Here is a 13374-nt window from a genome sequence, read left to right as displayed (position 1 = left end):
AATATCCAAGCAGATAGTTAGCATTAAACAATGATAGGCCAAAACTTGAGTGGATAAGAAAGCCTGAATATTTGTTAAACATGAAAACTATGTGCATTTTAAAATGATCACACTTTGAAGAACCTGACCTACTGATATCTTTTAAGTTGAAATCAAATGCCTATGCAATAGAATGTAATTAGACTCTCTGACTTATCTGCTTCTAGAATGAAGTTTATGCAGTAATCCTTTTGAAAACATAAAAAAGGACTCAGGCTTACCAGGTATTTTAGCACTTACTAAAAGGGAATCATCAGGTATGGATTTCCCATAACTTAATCCTTCTGCCCAAGAATGCCTTGGGTGAAATCCCCCCATAAAGCCTTAAGTCCTATAGCATCATTAAAATTGATGTTTTAAAATTTATCTTTAGGACTGAGGATAGCATTAGTAGTTAAAGACAATTAATTGTTGGTTTTTATGTCACAGTATGTATAGTGCCCAAACTTCCAGATGACAATTTTCTTATTTCATTGCTAAGTAGTAGAGTATAACTCTTTGTCTTTTTCTGTCTCTCTCTGTATCTCTGTCTCTGTCTGTCTGTCTGTTTGTCTGTTTCCTCTCTCTCTCTCTCTCTCTCTTTCCTGCTTCCCTCTCCCTCTCCTTCCCCCCCCCTTTGCGTCTTTATCTGCAATTAACAGTTCTTCATTTTCTATAGGTGAAAGTTTAAATCAATAAGTTGGTATACTTTACATGTTGCCCAGTGAAGCCCATAGCAGACTGGATGGCTACTCCTTGTCTCTTCTTGAAGAATCAGTTGAACCACTCTTAGATTTTTCTACAGAGAAAAGAAAAAGGGCATTTGAAGACTTGGTGAAATCTACCTCAAACAAAACAAAACAAAGGCTGGCCCAAGCAAGGAGATTCAGTCCTAGGATGAAGAATTGTTTTAGATAGAGGACTATGGTTATTACTAGATCCTACATTATGTTGCTAACTCACTGAAAATGTTAGTTACTCTTGTTACTGTGACAGGATACCTGACCAATGCCAGTTGAATAAAGAGCATCTTTATTATGGCTCATGGTTTGAGGCTACAGTCCATGATGGTGGAGAAGGTGTGAAAGCAAGAGGAACTCCATCTGTCACAGAAGGAGTGTGAGGCAGCTGGTTTTACTGTGCCCACTTTCAGGAGAAATGGAGAGGGGAGTAAGGGGAAAGGGGGGGGGAAGGGAGGGAGGGAGGGAGGCAGGCAGGGAGGGAGACTGTGCTCTAATTGCTTTCCCCTTTTCATTCAGTCTATATCAGGTCCTGACTCCTCAGTTAAGCTTGTATAGAAATATCCTCAAAGATATGTCTCAAAATGCATCTGGTAAGTGATTCCAAGGGCAGTCAAGTCTAACATGAAAGTCAAGCATCATACACATAAGGTATGTTCTATAAAAATTTCTATACAAACTTAGCTTCTAAGGGTTTGTATGAGGTGTTGCTAGAAAAGAGAAAAGGAGGATGGTTTTCGTGTTCATTTTAATTTTAAGTTGGAGTTTTCTTGGGCACAATGATAGTGTGACAACAGGAGACATCAGGAGAGTATCTCAAGGCAGTAAGCCATACAGGGTAATATGACCTAGAGACATGTGTGGTGACATCCTGGAAGCAAATATTGGCAATGTCCATGGGCCAGAAGGAGCATTTATACCCAACATTCATGATGATGATTTGTTAGAAATCATTGAAATGGTTCAAAAAAAGACATTTATATATTCTGTTAAATCAGTTTCACCAATAGCCAAAAATGAATCTTGAAGATGATAGACACCAAAATAATATTGCTTGAATAAATTCACACACACACACACACACACACACACACACACACACACACAAAATCAGTTGCTTATGTGGCTATCAAAGGAGACAATTACCTGAAAGCAACTTCAAAATGCATGAGTTCAGACTTCTTTCAGGATACCTGTTGAAGATCTTTATTTTTTCCACCCAGTTTCACCATATACCGTTCTTCATCCTGTTCCATGTTCGTGGAAGTTCCTGTTTATAGGCTGAAAAGACAGACTGCTGGTCCTGAGCTTAAGTCTGGATTTTTTCCCATGGATGATGGTGAAAGATCAGTGGAAAGTGTAATGAAGTCATGACTTTTTACCCTGTTTCCCTGAGCTCTTGTTCTTCATTGGCCAAAATCCTTCACTGAAGTGTATGCAGCTATTCCCTTTGTGATGGACCCGATAAGTAGATGCATTAAAAAGAGTAGTTGGGTTGTATATGGAGAATGTAAAATAGTGTAGTTGTCACAGAAGAATAGAATTATCATATGTAGATGAAGAAAATGTCTTAGTCTATTTTCTTAATATAACTAAATGCTACAGATTGAATAGTAAATGTAACATAAACATATTATATGTTTATACATATATGATATGTTACATATAAATAATGTATAATATATAATTATATTTATTAAATATAAATGAAGATTTACTTCAGTCATGGTGCCAGAGGCAGGAGGTCTAAAGCATGGAAGGAGCATCTATTTAGCAGATGGCAATGAATTTGCTGCATCATTATAGAGTGAATGCCATCATGAAATGTGACAGAGCAGGTGTGCCAGGGAACTACCATGACAAAGTATTTCTTTGATAATCTGTTAACTTACGACTGATTGAGTCCCTCTGTGAGGCTTTGTCCCCATAGTTACCAAAGGTTCTGCCTCGAAATAACATTCACATGGATTTGGAATTTATGTTTATAACACATAAGGTTAAAGGGTCACACATAAAGCACAACAGGAAAGCAGAAAGGATAGTTCCTTCTGCAAAGATGTCATAGCACATTTGGGCTGCTGTAACAAAGTTGCTTTGATTTAGAGACTTACAAACCTTAGTAGTTTTGTTCTGTCAATCATGGAAGCTGAGAAGCCCACAGTTAAGATGGCAGCAGGGTTGGTGTTGGGAAGGGCTGCTCCTGGTTCCCAGATGGCCATCTTTTCACTTGGACCTTGCATGGTGAAAGGGTAAAGGGCCACACTAGATTTGTTAGGGTTCTTGTTTTTTCTTTCTTTCTTTCTTTCTTTCTTTCTTTCTTTCTTTCTTTCTTTCTTTCTTTCTTTGTTTTAGTTTCTTAGTGAGGACTAGAATCCTAGTCCCTAGTGGAGAGCACTTCCAATGACTCCAACTCACAAAACAGATTTTGCTTCCGTATAGACACAGACACCCAGAACACACCAGTAGCTATGTTATCTTAGGTAAAATGAGTTTGACACTTGATTTTGTTGGCTTATCCAAATGTTAAGATGAAGATAATTATAACGTATATCTTAGAGGGCAGTGTATATTCAATGCTATATTGCAAAGAGCACTCTTAACGTCTTCGGTAAGCAGTGAATACATGGTAATTGCCCCACTTATATGTTATCCGTGTGTTACTCCTAAAGTGCATTCCTTCGAATTTATACATGCAGGTTCTTCCTTCCCTCTCCCACAGTAGGTTTCAGCTGCCATAAACTTTTGGTAGTAACACGGCTCCCAACACCCCACCCTTTCCCACCATGCTCTGAAGGCTCTCTTTCAGATCTAAGGTAGAATCCACAACTGGGATTCAATGAAGAAATTAGTTCTTGATTCCCATCTTTCTTTTTTTCTTTTGATCTTTCTTTCTTTCTTTCTTTCTTTCTTTCTTTCTTTCTTTCTTTCTTTCTTCCTTCCTTCCTTCCTTCCTTCCTTCCTTTCTTCCTTCCTTTTTTTCCTTCCTTCCTTCCTTCCTTCCTTCCTTCCTTCCTTCCTTCCTTCCTTCCTTCCTTCCTTCCTTCCGTCCTTCCTTCTTTCAAAAAAGTATTTTTTTTTGTTTAGTTATTTCATATGTACCTGTGCGGGTTTGCAAATATTTTAAAATAGTTTTGGAAGAGAGACAACAATGTACTAGGAATCATCGATCGCCTTCTCCCTTATGGATTCCAGAGCCCAGAGGCATGTCGTCAGGCTTGATGGTAGGTGCCTTTACCCACTGAGTCACCTCACTGGCACTTCTTCTTGATTTTCTTAGACAATCAAATTTCAAGAAGATCTATGTGTGTAGGCAAAAGAGTAACATGCCTTCTCTTTATGACTCTGACCCATCAAAAAGGAAATCAAAGAATAAGGTTACAGTTATAAAACTCACCATTGACCCTAATTTGATGCTGGAAGATTTAGAACTGAGACTATTTTATGTGCCTATTTTATGTTAGAAGTTAGAAACATCCATTGTTCTCAGACAGTTGTGCAGGAAAGGGCTTATTGGCTTACACTTTCCACATTGTAGTCCTTCACTGACGGAAGACAAGACAGGAACTCAAACATGGCAGGAACCTGGAGGTAGGAGATGGTGAAGAAGCTATGGATGGGTATTGCTTAATTAACTTGCCCCGCATGGCTTGCTCATGTTACTTTCATATAGAAACCAGGATGATCAAAGCAAGGATGAAACCACTCTCAAAGGGCTGGGCTCTCCCCAGTTGATCACTACACCTAGATCTTATGGAGTCATTTTTTTCCACTGAGGCCACTTCCTCTCTGATGACTCTAGTTTGTGAATAGTTGACATAAAACCAGCCAGTATATCTGTACTTTACTATGAGAAAGCAAGCCTGAAGTATTAAACACAAATCTCCTTCTCTCTCTCTCTGTGGCCTTTTAAAGCACATCTTAGTTTTCTGAAGGTCATATTTTGGATCTACAAATTCCAAAGGCAGGCTAATGTCAGAAGACCTGCACTAGGCTCCAACTATCCCTTACTTTACCCACTATTGTGTCAGGATTGGAGCCCCAACAAATTGCTCTGATGAAATTAGCATTTACAGTGGAGGTCCTTGGAAGTGGGGAGGTGATTAGATGACAGGTAGAGAGAATCCTTATAAAGTATCACTCTTTTGTATTAGTTCTTGTTTTTATTGCTGTGACAAAATAGTGGACATGAATAACTTAAGGAAGCCATGATTTATCTTATTGTGCTTTCAGCATGGTTAGACCATCATGGCAAGGAAGGCTCAGCAGCATGACTCCATCTCAGAAACTGTTTTTTCCTATAGTACTCATAAGGGCTGCTGTATTCATAGAGGACACACAAAAGGTAACAACAACAACAACAGCAAAATTCTAGAGCATTCTAAAGCCTTGGTCTCTTCAAAACAATTACACTCTCAATGATGTGAAAATCTTAGTGTTTGGCCACCATAGTCTTGTGGGTATAGGACTATTACAATACTTTCTTTTATGCAAAACAAACCTATATAACAAGAGTTCTATACTTTGTGGTCATTTGATGAACAGTAAATTGGTTTACTGTAATGATGGCATCATATAATAGCAACAGAAGAAAACCAGCAAGAAGGCTTGGAGCCCTGGGTGAGACATCTGGTCAGAAGAATTCTAGAGCTAATCTGATGGGAGTTTTAGCAGTGATGTATTTGGGGTTCCATGACCTGGGACTTGTAGAGACATCACCTCAATGTAACAGGTACATTATTTCAATCTCATGCTTTTCACCAATGTGGAGGCAGTACTTTATGGTGCCTTTTGGGCTCTGGTGAAAATAGTAGTAGTCCCTTTTTTCTCTAATTTTAATTTTGCTTTCTTTAGTTTCAGTAACTCATGGTCAGCCATGGATCGAAAACAGTTCATGGAATTTCCAGCAATAAATAATCTATGTATTGTTGTTTCTGATTGTAAGGCTTCCTGCTCCAAACCTCTCAGCACTGAGTTCTTTCTTTATGAATTGCACCTGCTATGCTGCACATGCTCTCCACACATTAGTCTAGTAACAATAGATCTGGGGAATTGGGATGGCCATTTTAAACTACCCAGTGTGGAAGTTCTTGTGTTCAAGGAACTCTTGTTTTAATTAGTAATGTCCCCCAAATCACAAGCCCCCACATTTTCAATTTGGGTGGATCCTTTAAGTGAAAAGATGAAAGTTCTTCAAGTTAATGAGAAAACAAAAAACGCCTATGGTTGGAATGAATTGCTTCTCCATAAAACTGTAAAGAAGAAACACTAGCATGTAGTTTATTTTTGCTGCTGTTTCTCAAGTCACAGAGGCTTGGTCCCAGTGCCTGGTAAGAGTTTGGTGCAAATAAGAAATACAGAATTTGTAGAAAACATGATCTGAAAACTTTCCCATGTGACAGCAGGATGTTGCACTAGAAAGAATGGTGTTCAATTTATAATTCAACTATCATAGGTAGACACGTAAAAGAAAAATTAGGCATATGTAGGGTTGTGCAGTATTCAGAGCTTCAGGCACTGTGGTGGTGTGAATAGAATGGCACCTGTAGACTCAAGTGTTTGAATGCTTTGTGCATAGGGAGTGGCATTATTAGGAAGTGTGGCATTGTTTGAATAGGTGTGGATTTGTTGGAGAACATGTGTTTTTGAAGATGGGCTTTGAGGTCTCATATGCTCAAGCCAGTCCCAGTATGGCATTGTTTCTTTCTGTTGCCTGCAGATCCAAATGTAGAACTCTCAGCTCCTTCTCAGTACCATGTCTGCTTGCATGACACCATGATTCCTGTCCTGACTATAATGGGCTAAATCACTGAAACTGTAAGCCAGACCCAATTAAATGTCTTTCTTTATAAGAGTTGCTGTAGTCATGGTGTCTCTTCACAGCAATAGAAACTCTAATTAAGACAAGCACCCATTAGGATATTTATCCTGCATGGATAGAGGAGAACTCATGTACTTTAATGTGTATACTAGGTGTCAAGAAAGGCTGAGTTGAATGGGTATAGCAAAGAGTTCAGAAGTTCCATGTGGTGTTATAAGCATCTCTTCCTTTTGATCACACGATAGGTAGATAATACCCTAAGAAATTAGCAATACCTTTAGATGTTGGACCCTGTTTTGGCCCTGTTTTGGGCCTTGAGGACAAACTGGAGCCTGGCTCGAGTTTTGAGACCTGTCTCAGTCATTTCCATATCGGGGTGACTCAGCAAGACCTGCTTGGCCCTTTCTCTGTCCTGCCATTGCTGATGTAGAGCTTTGACATTGGCCTTGTCAGTCACTCCATATCCTCCATCACCCTTCCCCTCCTATGTCATTTTACCCCACCAAAAATCCCCCTCCCTATGTTCTGAACTTATATAAGCAAGAGGCTGATGCCATAAGTTGAGTTCCTGCTTCGACAACACTCCCAGTGTGTTTCTTTTGGGCCATTGACACTCAGGCCTGAAGAGGCCCCAATGGGACTGGGACCTCTCTCCTCTCACCTGAACCTGCCAGCAAGAGCCAGCATACAGATGGGTAGATAGAACACTAGGTGGACTTTATGGCAAGCATTTGGAGAAGACTTAAGATTTCAAATTGTAAGTCCTGAAAAGATCTATGCCTCCTGCAAATAATATCCTTGGTTATATGCTAACATCAATAAAATATGGCCTACCAGAGAAATATATAAGAAATAATGTAGACATCTGACAGGATGTAGCCCTCTGTCATTAAAGCTGATATACATGACATTTTGAAAGATGGCTGCTAATCCTTAGGTCATATCACTAGTTTTCATAGATATGTTGGCAAGGATAGGTGCCAACCTCAGTCCCATCCTCATGGGCTTCCTCTCTTCGCACTGAACTAACTACAAAGCTTCTAATGTGCTAGCTCCAGACACACAAAATTCAGTTGACCCTCAGTGTTATACTATCTCCTGAGGAAGCCTATCAGCCATATAGTGACAATATCATTGCACTGGGCTCCTTCAATTTTTGGATATGTTGAAAATTATCAGTGATGGGGGTATAAGTTCTACTGTCATATCTTATCCCAGACAGAAACTGCCACATAAAATGGACTTTTAAAGTGGCCTGGTCTTGTCATAATGAGGCACTAACTTGATAATATTTTGTGAGGATTGGGAGCCATCTTTCAGAATAGTCTACATGATTAATCAACTGTCATGTGATTATTTTTGTGCTGTTGTTTACAGTATGTATACTACACAAGATGAAAAACCAAAAGTTTAAAGTAGGAATGGCCATGTGTATATATTTCCTATTGCTGATGTAATAAAATGTCAAAATAAACAAATGAATAATGAAGTAATGGCATGAAGAAATTCTTATTCTTTTACTTATGTTACTACTCTATAGGTGTCTGGCCATCTCATCTTAACTGAGTCTTGTAAAGCTGAAATGAAGGTACTTTCTCTCCTACACAATTTTCTGTACAATCAATGGATGAATGAATATCCAAGCTCATCTAGATTGAATTCAATTCGTGGCACATTGAACTCTTTAGGAAGAAGGTCTCTACCTTATTGCTGCCCATTCACTGGGCCTGATCTTTTTCCTTAGAGGTGTTTTGCATCCCACTTCACTTTTCCTTCTTTCTCAATTAAGAGGCAGTGGATCAAACCCCACTGAAATTGGAAAAATACTTTCTGTTTTTAAGGGTCTATCTGATTAAATTGGCTCCATTCCAATTAATCCAGAGTAAAATCTCTTTATTTTCATGTTTATAATAGTTATCTCTGAAGTCTCTTTAATTGGATCTATCAAGTCTCTTTTGCAATGTTACACCATATTTACAGGTTGCAGAATGTGAAGAGAGAGGTCACTCTGATACAAACTCATTGACTACTACCTCTCACAGTGAGGTTTTGGGAGAACCATGGCCCCATCCTGGAAACTGTGAATCTGGGGGCCCCAGGTTCAAGAGGACAATCACTTCTACCAGGGGACATAGCCAAAGTTGAAACTCTATCATACTGGAATTAGCAATTGGTTATATAGAACGTTTTTCCCTGATAGAGTGACCTTGATCTAATGAGCTACAAAGCTCAGAGAACTGGTAACAGCAAAAGTTTTAGTGTTCGTCCTGTAAGCACTACTATATTGTAGGCAAGCTTTTCTAGCTTCTAAAAACAGGGGTTGTGAGGCAGGGATCTCCTGCCTTCTCAGTTATTTAGAGGGAGGTTGAGAAGAAGGTGTGATCTGATAAGCTTCATAAATGATAGCAGGGAGGGGCTCCATCCAGTCTCCGGGAAAAGGCATTCCAGACATGCCTTCTGTCCTGGGAATGAGCAGATGAAAGGGCTGACTTGCCTCCCTATCTATTGGAAGAGTATTTGCAGGGTGAGGGAGGAAGAGATAGAAAGGGAGTATCCTGAGAATTGAACCCAACTATGAACTCCATGCTGAAGCCCTTGACATGATGTAGTAGAATTAGAAGATACTTCAGGATTTCTATAATTAGTGGAAATTGATCCCAGTGTGTGTGTATGTGTGGGAAACAGATAATTCAGGCACAGTACTTATAACTGATCTTTGAAGAAACATACAGCCATGCTTTACTGGGATGTTTTTCTATCTGGTTAAATGACTGAGAAGTGGAGTTGGTAGAGCAAGGTAGGAAGGAAGAGAAAACTGCGATAGTTGAGGAGAATTGTGTCAAACCTTGAGTTACATGTCAGAGTCTAAGCATTGAAGAAGTTAAAATTGTCTTTTCCCCAAAAATCTAACTATCTAAACTATTCTATTTTCATGAAGATAATTTCTCTTCTTTGACTCCAATAAGAATTTCTTTATTGTTTGGAAGAGCAAATTATAAAAAGTGAAATTATTTAGTAACATTTCAATAAGTTGTCCTAAAGTTTCAGATAGCTATCAACAATGCTAGTAGAGATTTTCTCCTCTACACTACTTACTTTGATTTCAGCTTAGTATTGAAGGTTTTTTTTTTCTTTTAAAGAAATGGTATGCAAAGGTCTCATCCCTTCAATTGTAAAGAAAATGAAAAAAAGAATAAATATTGCACGTACAATAAGGCAATTTCTAACATATAGAATCATCTCTCTCAATACATTTAAAACAAATCATCCTTTTTTAGTGAATGTATTATTTTGTGTATATAAATGTTTTGTGTTTGTGTATGTACAGATGTATACTATCTGCCCATGAAGGTTGGGAGAAGTCATCTGAGGCCTTGGAATGGAGTTCTTACATATAATTCTGAGCTGTCACGTGGATGCCTGGAACATAACCTGGGTCCTTGGCAAGAGTTGCGAGTGCTCTTAACCTGTGAGCCATCTTTTCAGCCTCCAGTTTTAGATTCTGCATTTGCAAAATTAAAAAAAAGTGATCTTTGACAGTCAGAATACTCCTCTTTTCAAGTCCTTAGAAGTTCACAAGCATGTGACTATTACAACATCTAGCTTTCTGTGGCTTTCTATATAACTGCTCATTCTTTCTGATATGAACAATAAAGAAAATGTCTCTCAAAGTAATCGTAAAACACTCATCATATTTGTTTTCCAAAACCAAGCTAATTTTTGGAAATCTTTTTCATTCGGTGGAAATGGCCTAGCATGGGAGAGCTAATCATCTAGTCAGCTCTACGTCTTAACATTCCAAAGTCTGGTGTGGGACATACACGACAATCTGCTTGGAGAATTCTGAAATACTCTTCAAGTGACTAGGAACAATGCCTATTCGCAAAACCGAGGCAGGTATACACTTCTGATTTCTTGTTTATGGATCCAACACTCAATAGCATGTTCCTAAACCAATATATTGGAGGAAATATATTTACCTGAAAAGAAAAGCAAAGGCTTATGAAAGGGACAAAACATTGTTTAAAAACAGTGATGTTGAGACCTTGGGTGCAAACTCCAAAGCCAGTCGCACAATACCCAAAGGAAGATACACTCCCAGGCACTCTAACACTCCCAGGATCATAGGATCAGAGGTAAAGAGGACACAATATCTGCCCTAACACTGAAAGTAACTGGGACCAGCAGGACCCAGGCACCCGGTAACTCCAGTGGCAAGGGTTCCTTTTGGTCTGGGCTCATGCCCTGAGCAGACCTTGGGTTCGAACTCCCCAGCCAGTCCCACAAAACCCAGAGGAAGCTCCACTCCCAGGTGCTCTAACACACCCAGGATCCCAGGTTCCCAGGATCCCAGGAGTTTGGTCACACCAGGATCTCAGGGTTCCAGAGGCAGCTTGACTCCCAGGAGCTCTGAGACACCCAGGATCCCAGAATCCCAGGATCCCAGGACCACAGAATTACAGGATCATAGAGACAGCAGAACTCTAAGGAGTTCTGTCACAACCAGATGCACAGGAAGGACAGACTCTCGTCAGATATATTGAGGTTAGGTAGCACTAGAGATAATCAGATGGTGGGAGGCAAACGTAACATAAGCAACAGAAACCAAGGTTACTTGGTCTTGCACGCGCTCAACTGGCCAGGAAGAACGACGCTGCAACAGGATCCTTCTGCACACGTTTATTGGGAGAGCATTGATTGCATAGGCGAAAGAGCAACCCCGAACAAGGAAAATGATGCTGCTTATATACCCTTCCATGTGACGTGTCAGCTCCTGATTAGCTGCTCACTCATCACCCTACTACTACGACCCGGGATGAGCAGTGACTTGGTTACTCTTGCACCTGTGCACATTACTTGTTTACCAGTTAGGCACAGCGGAGGCTCGTGATGGCAATTGCTCACGGCTCTCCACAACTTGGCATCATCAGAACCGAATTTTTCCACCATAGCAAGTCCTGGATACACCATCACACTAGAAAAGCAAGATTCAGATATAAAATCACTTCTCATGATAGTGATAGAGGATGTTAAGAAGGACATAAAAAAAAATCCCTTAAAGAAATACAGGAGAACACAGGTAAACAGCTAGAAGCCCTTAAAGAGTAAACACAAAAATCCCTTGAAGAATTACAGGAAAACACAATCAAACAGGTGAAGAAAATGAACAAAACCATCCAAGATCTAAAAATGGAACTAGAAACAATCAAGAAATCACAAAGGGAGACAATCCTGGAGTTAAAACCTAGAAAAGAGATCAGGAGTCAACCAAATAGAAACATAAAGAATTATACAAAGAATCAACAAAACCAGGAGCTGGTTCTTTGAGAAAATCAAGATAGATAAACACTTAGCCATACTAACCAGAGGGCACAGAGACAGTATCTAAATTAGTAAAATCAGAAATGAAAAGGGAGACATAACAATGAAATATATCTTAAAATAATTATTGTTTGTTGAATATTAACAGCTGAAAATATTAAAATCATGTTCTACAAATATCATGGAAATATTTTTTATAATTTTTCGCACTGTGCTTAAAATTAGCATTTTCTTATTGTTTAACTTCAAAGAATTTTTGCTATTTTGAAATTTTTAAAATACACTCACTAATAAAATAATTTCTCTCCTAGAAACACAGGTCATCTTTTTTAAGTAAACTGACTGTTAGACGATGTACACAGATATATAATGCATTTTAAATACTCTCTCACTATGTCAGGTGGTACTATATAAGGGTTTTTGAATATATTTCTTAATGATTCATTTTTAATATTTTATGCTTTTTTACTATGCTTAATTCACAAAGAATATTTTGCATGTTTTGAAACAATATAGTTTTCAACATTAGATATAAGATCCTCAGTTATGGATAGTATTAAATATTCATTAATATTTTTAGGTATGAAAGGATATGAATATAAAAGTTGAACAAATTTGTATGCAGTATTTGATTCTAAAAATACTCAAAATTATTAGTATGTTTTATATAAAAAATTCATTTAAATAATAAAATAAATTAAGAAAAAACCATGATCCAACATTCCATATATTTTTTTCCATTTCTTAAAAGAAAACAGTGATTTTTAGCACAAGAATATCATTTATGATAATGGATTACTCTCTCAAATCTATGCAGAGTCCTTTCTGTATCTGAGAAGCTTTGATGAATCCCGTCTTCTGGCTGTTTGTTCCCATCACTATCAATTCTGAGGAGAGGGTAATAGCTTCTCAAGAATGGTAACTTTCAAAACGACCTTGAGATTCCACCTTATACCAGTTAGAATGGCTAAGATCAAAACCTCAGGTGACAACACTGTTGGATAGGATGAGGAGAAAGAGGAATACTCCTCCATTGCTGGTGGATTGTAAGCTCGTACAACCACTCTGGAAATCAATCTGGAGGTTCCTCAGAAAATTGGAAATAGATCTACCTGAAGACCACTCTTGGGAATATACCCAAAAGATGTCCCACCATGCCACAGGGGCGTTCTACTATTTTCATAGTGGCCTTAATTGTGCTAGCCAGAAGCTGGAAACAACCTAGTTGTCCCATGACAGAAGAATGGATACAGAAAATGTGGTTCATTTTCACAATGGAATACTACTTAGCTATTAAGAGTGAAGACATCCTGACTTTTGCAGGCAAATGGATGGAACTAGAAAATATCATTCTGAGTGAGGTAACTCAGACCCAAAAGGACATGCATGGTGTGCACTTACTAATAAGTGAATATTATCCCCCCCAAAAAAAAGAAAGAAAAAGAAAAAGAAAAAAGAAACAAATGATCCCTGGGA

The 13374-nt window shown here is 38.6% G+C and overlaps 1 long non-coding RNA gene and 1 other non-coding gene across 2 annotated transcripts; one reads left to right on the top strand and one right to left on the bottom strand.

Annotated features, from left to right (window-relative positions):
* Window positions 1-1259: 1259 nt before the first annotated feature.
* Window positions 1260-10047, top strand: Gm39591. Its single transcript, XR_865186.1, has 4 exons — window positions 1260-1351; window positions 4989-5100; window positions 8117-8164; window positions 9905-10047. It is a non-coding gene; the product is annotated as a predicted gene, 39591 (long non-coding RNA).
* Mir6341 (microRNA 6341) lies at window positions 7628-7748 on the bottom strand. Its single transcript, NR_105759.1, has one exon. It is a non-coding gene; the product is annotated as a microRNA 6341 (primary transcript).
* Window positions 10048-13374: the final 3327 nt, after the last annotated feature.

The sequence above is a fragment of the Mus musculus genome, chromosome 1 (assembly GCF_000001635.26).
Source record: "Mus musculus strain C57BL/6J chromosome 1, GRCm38.p6 C57BL/6J".
NCBI classification, from domain to species: Eukaryota; Metazoa; Chordata; class Mammalia; order Rodentia; family Muridae; genus Mus; species Mus musculus.
Note: the sequence above shows the minus strand (reverse complement) of the source record. Positions and strands in the feature narration are given on the sequence as shown.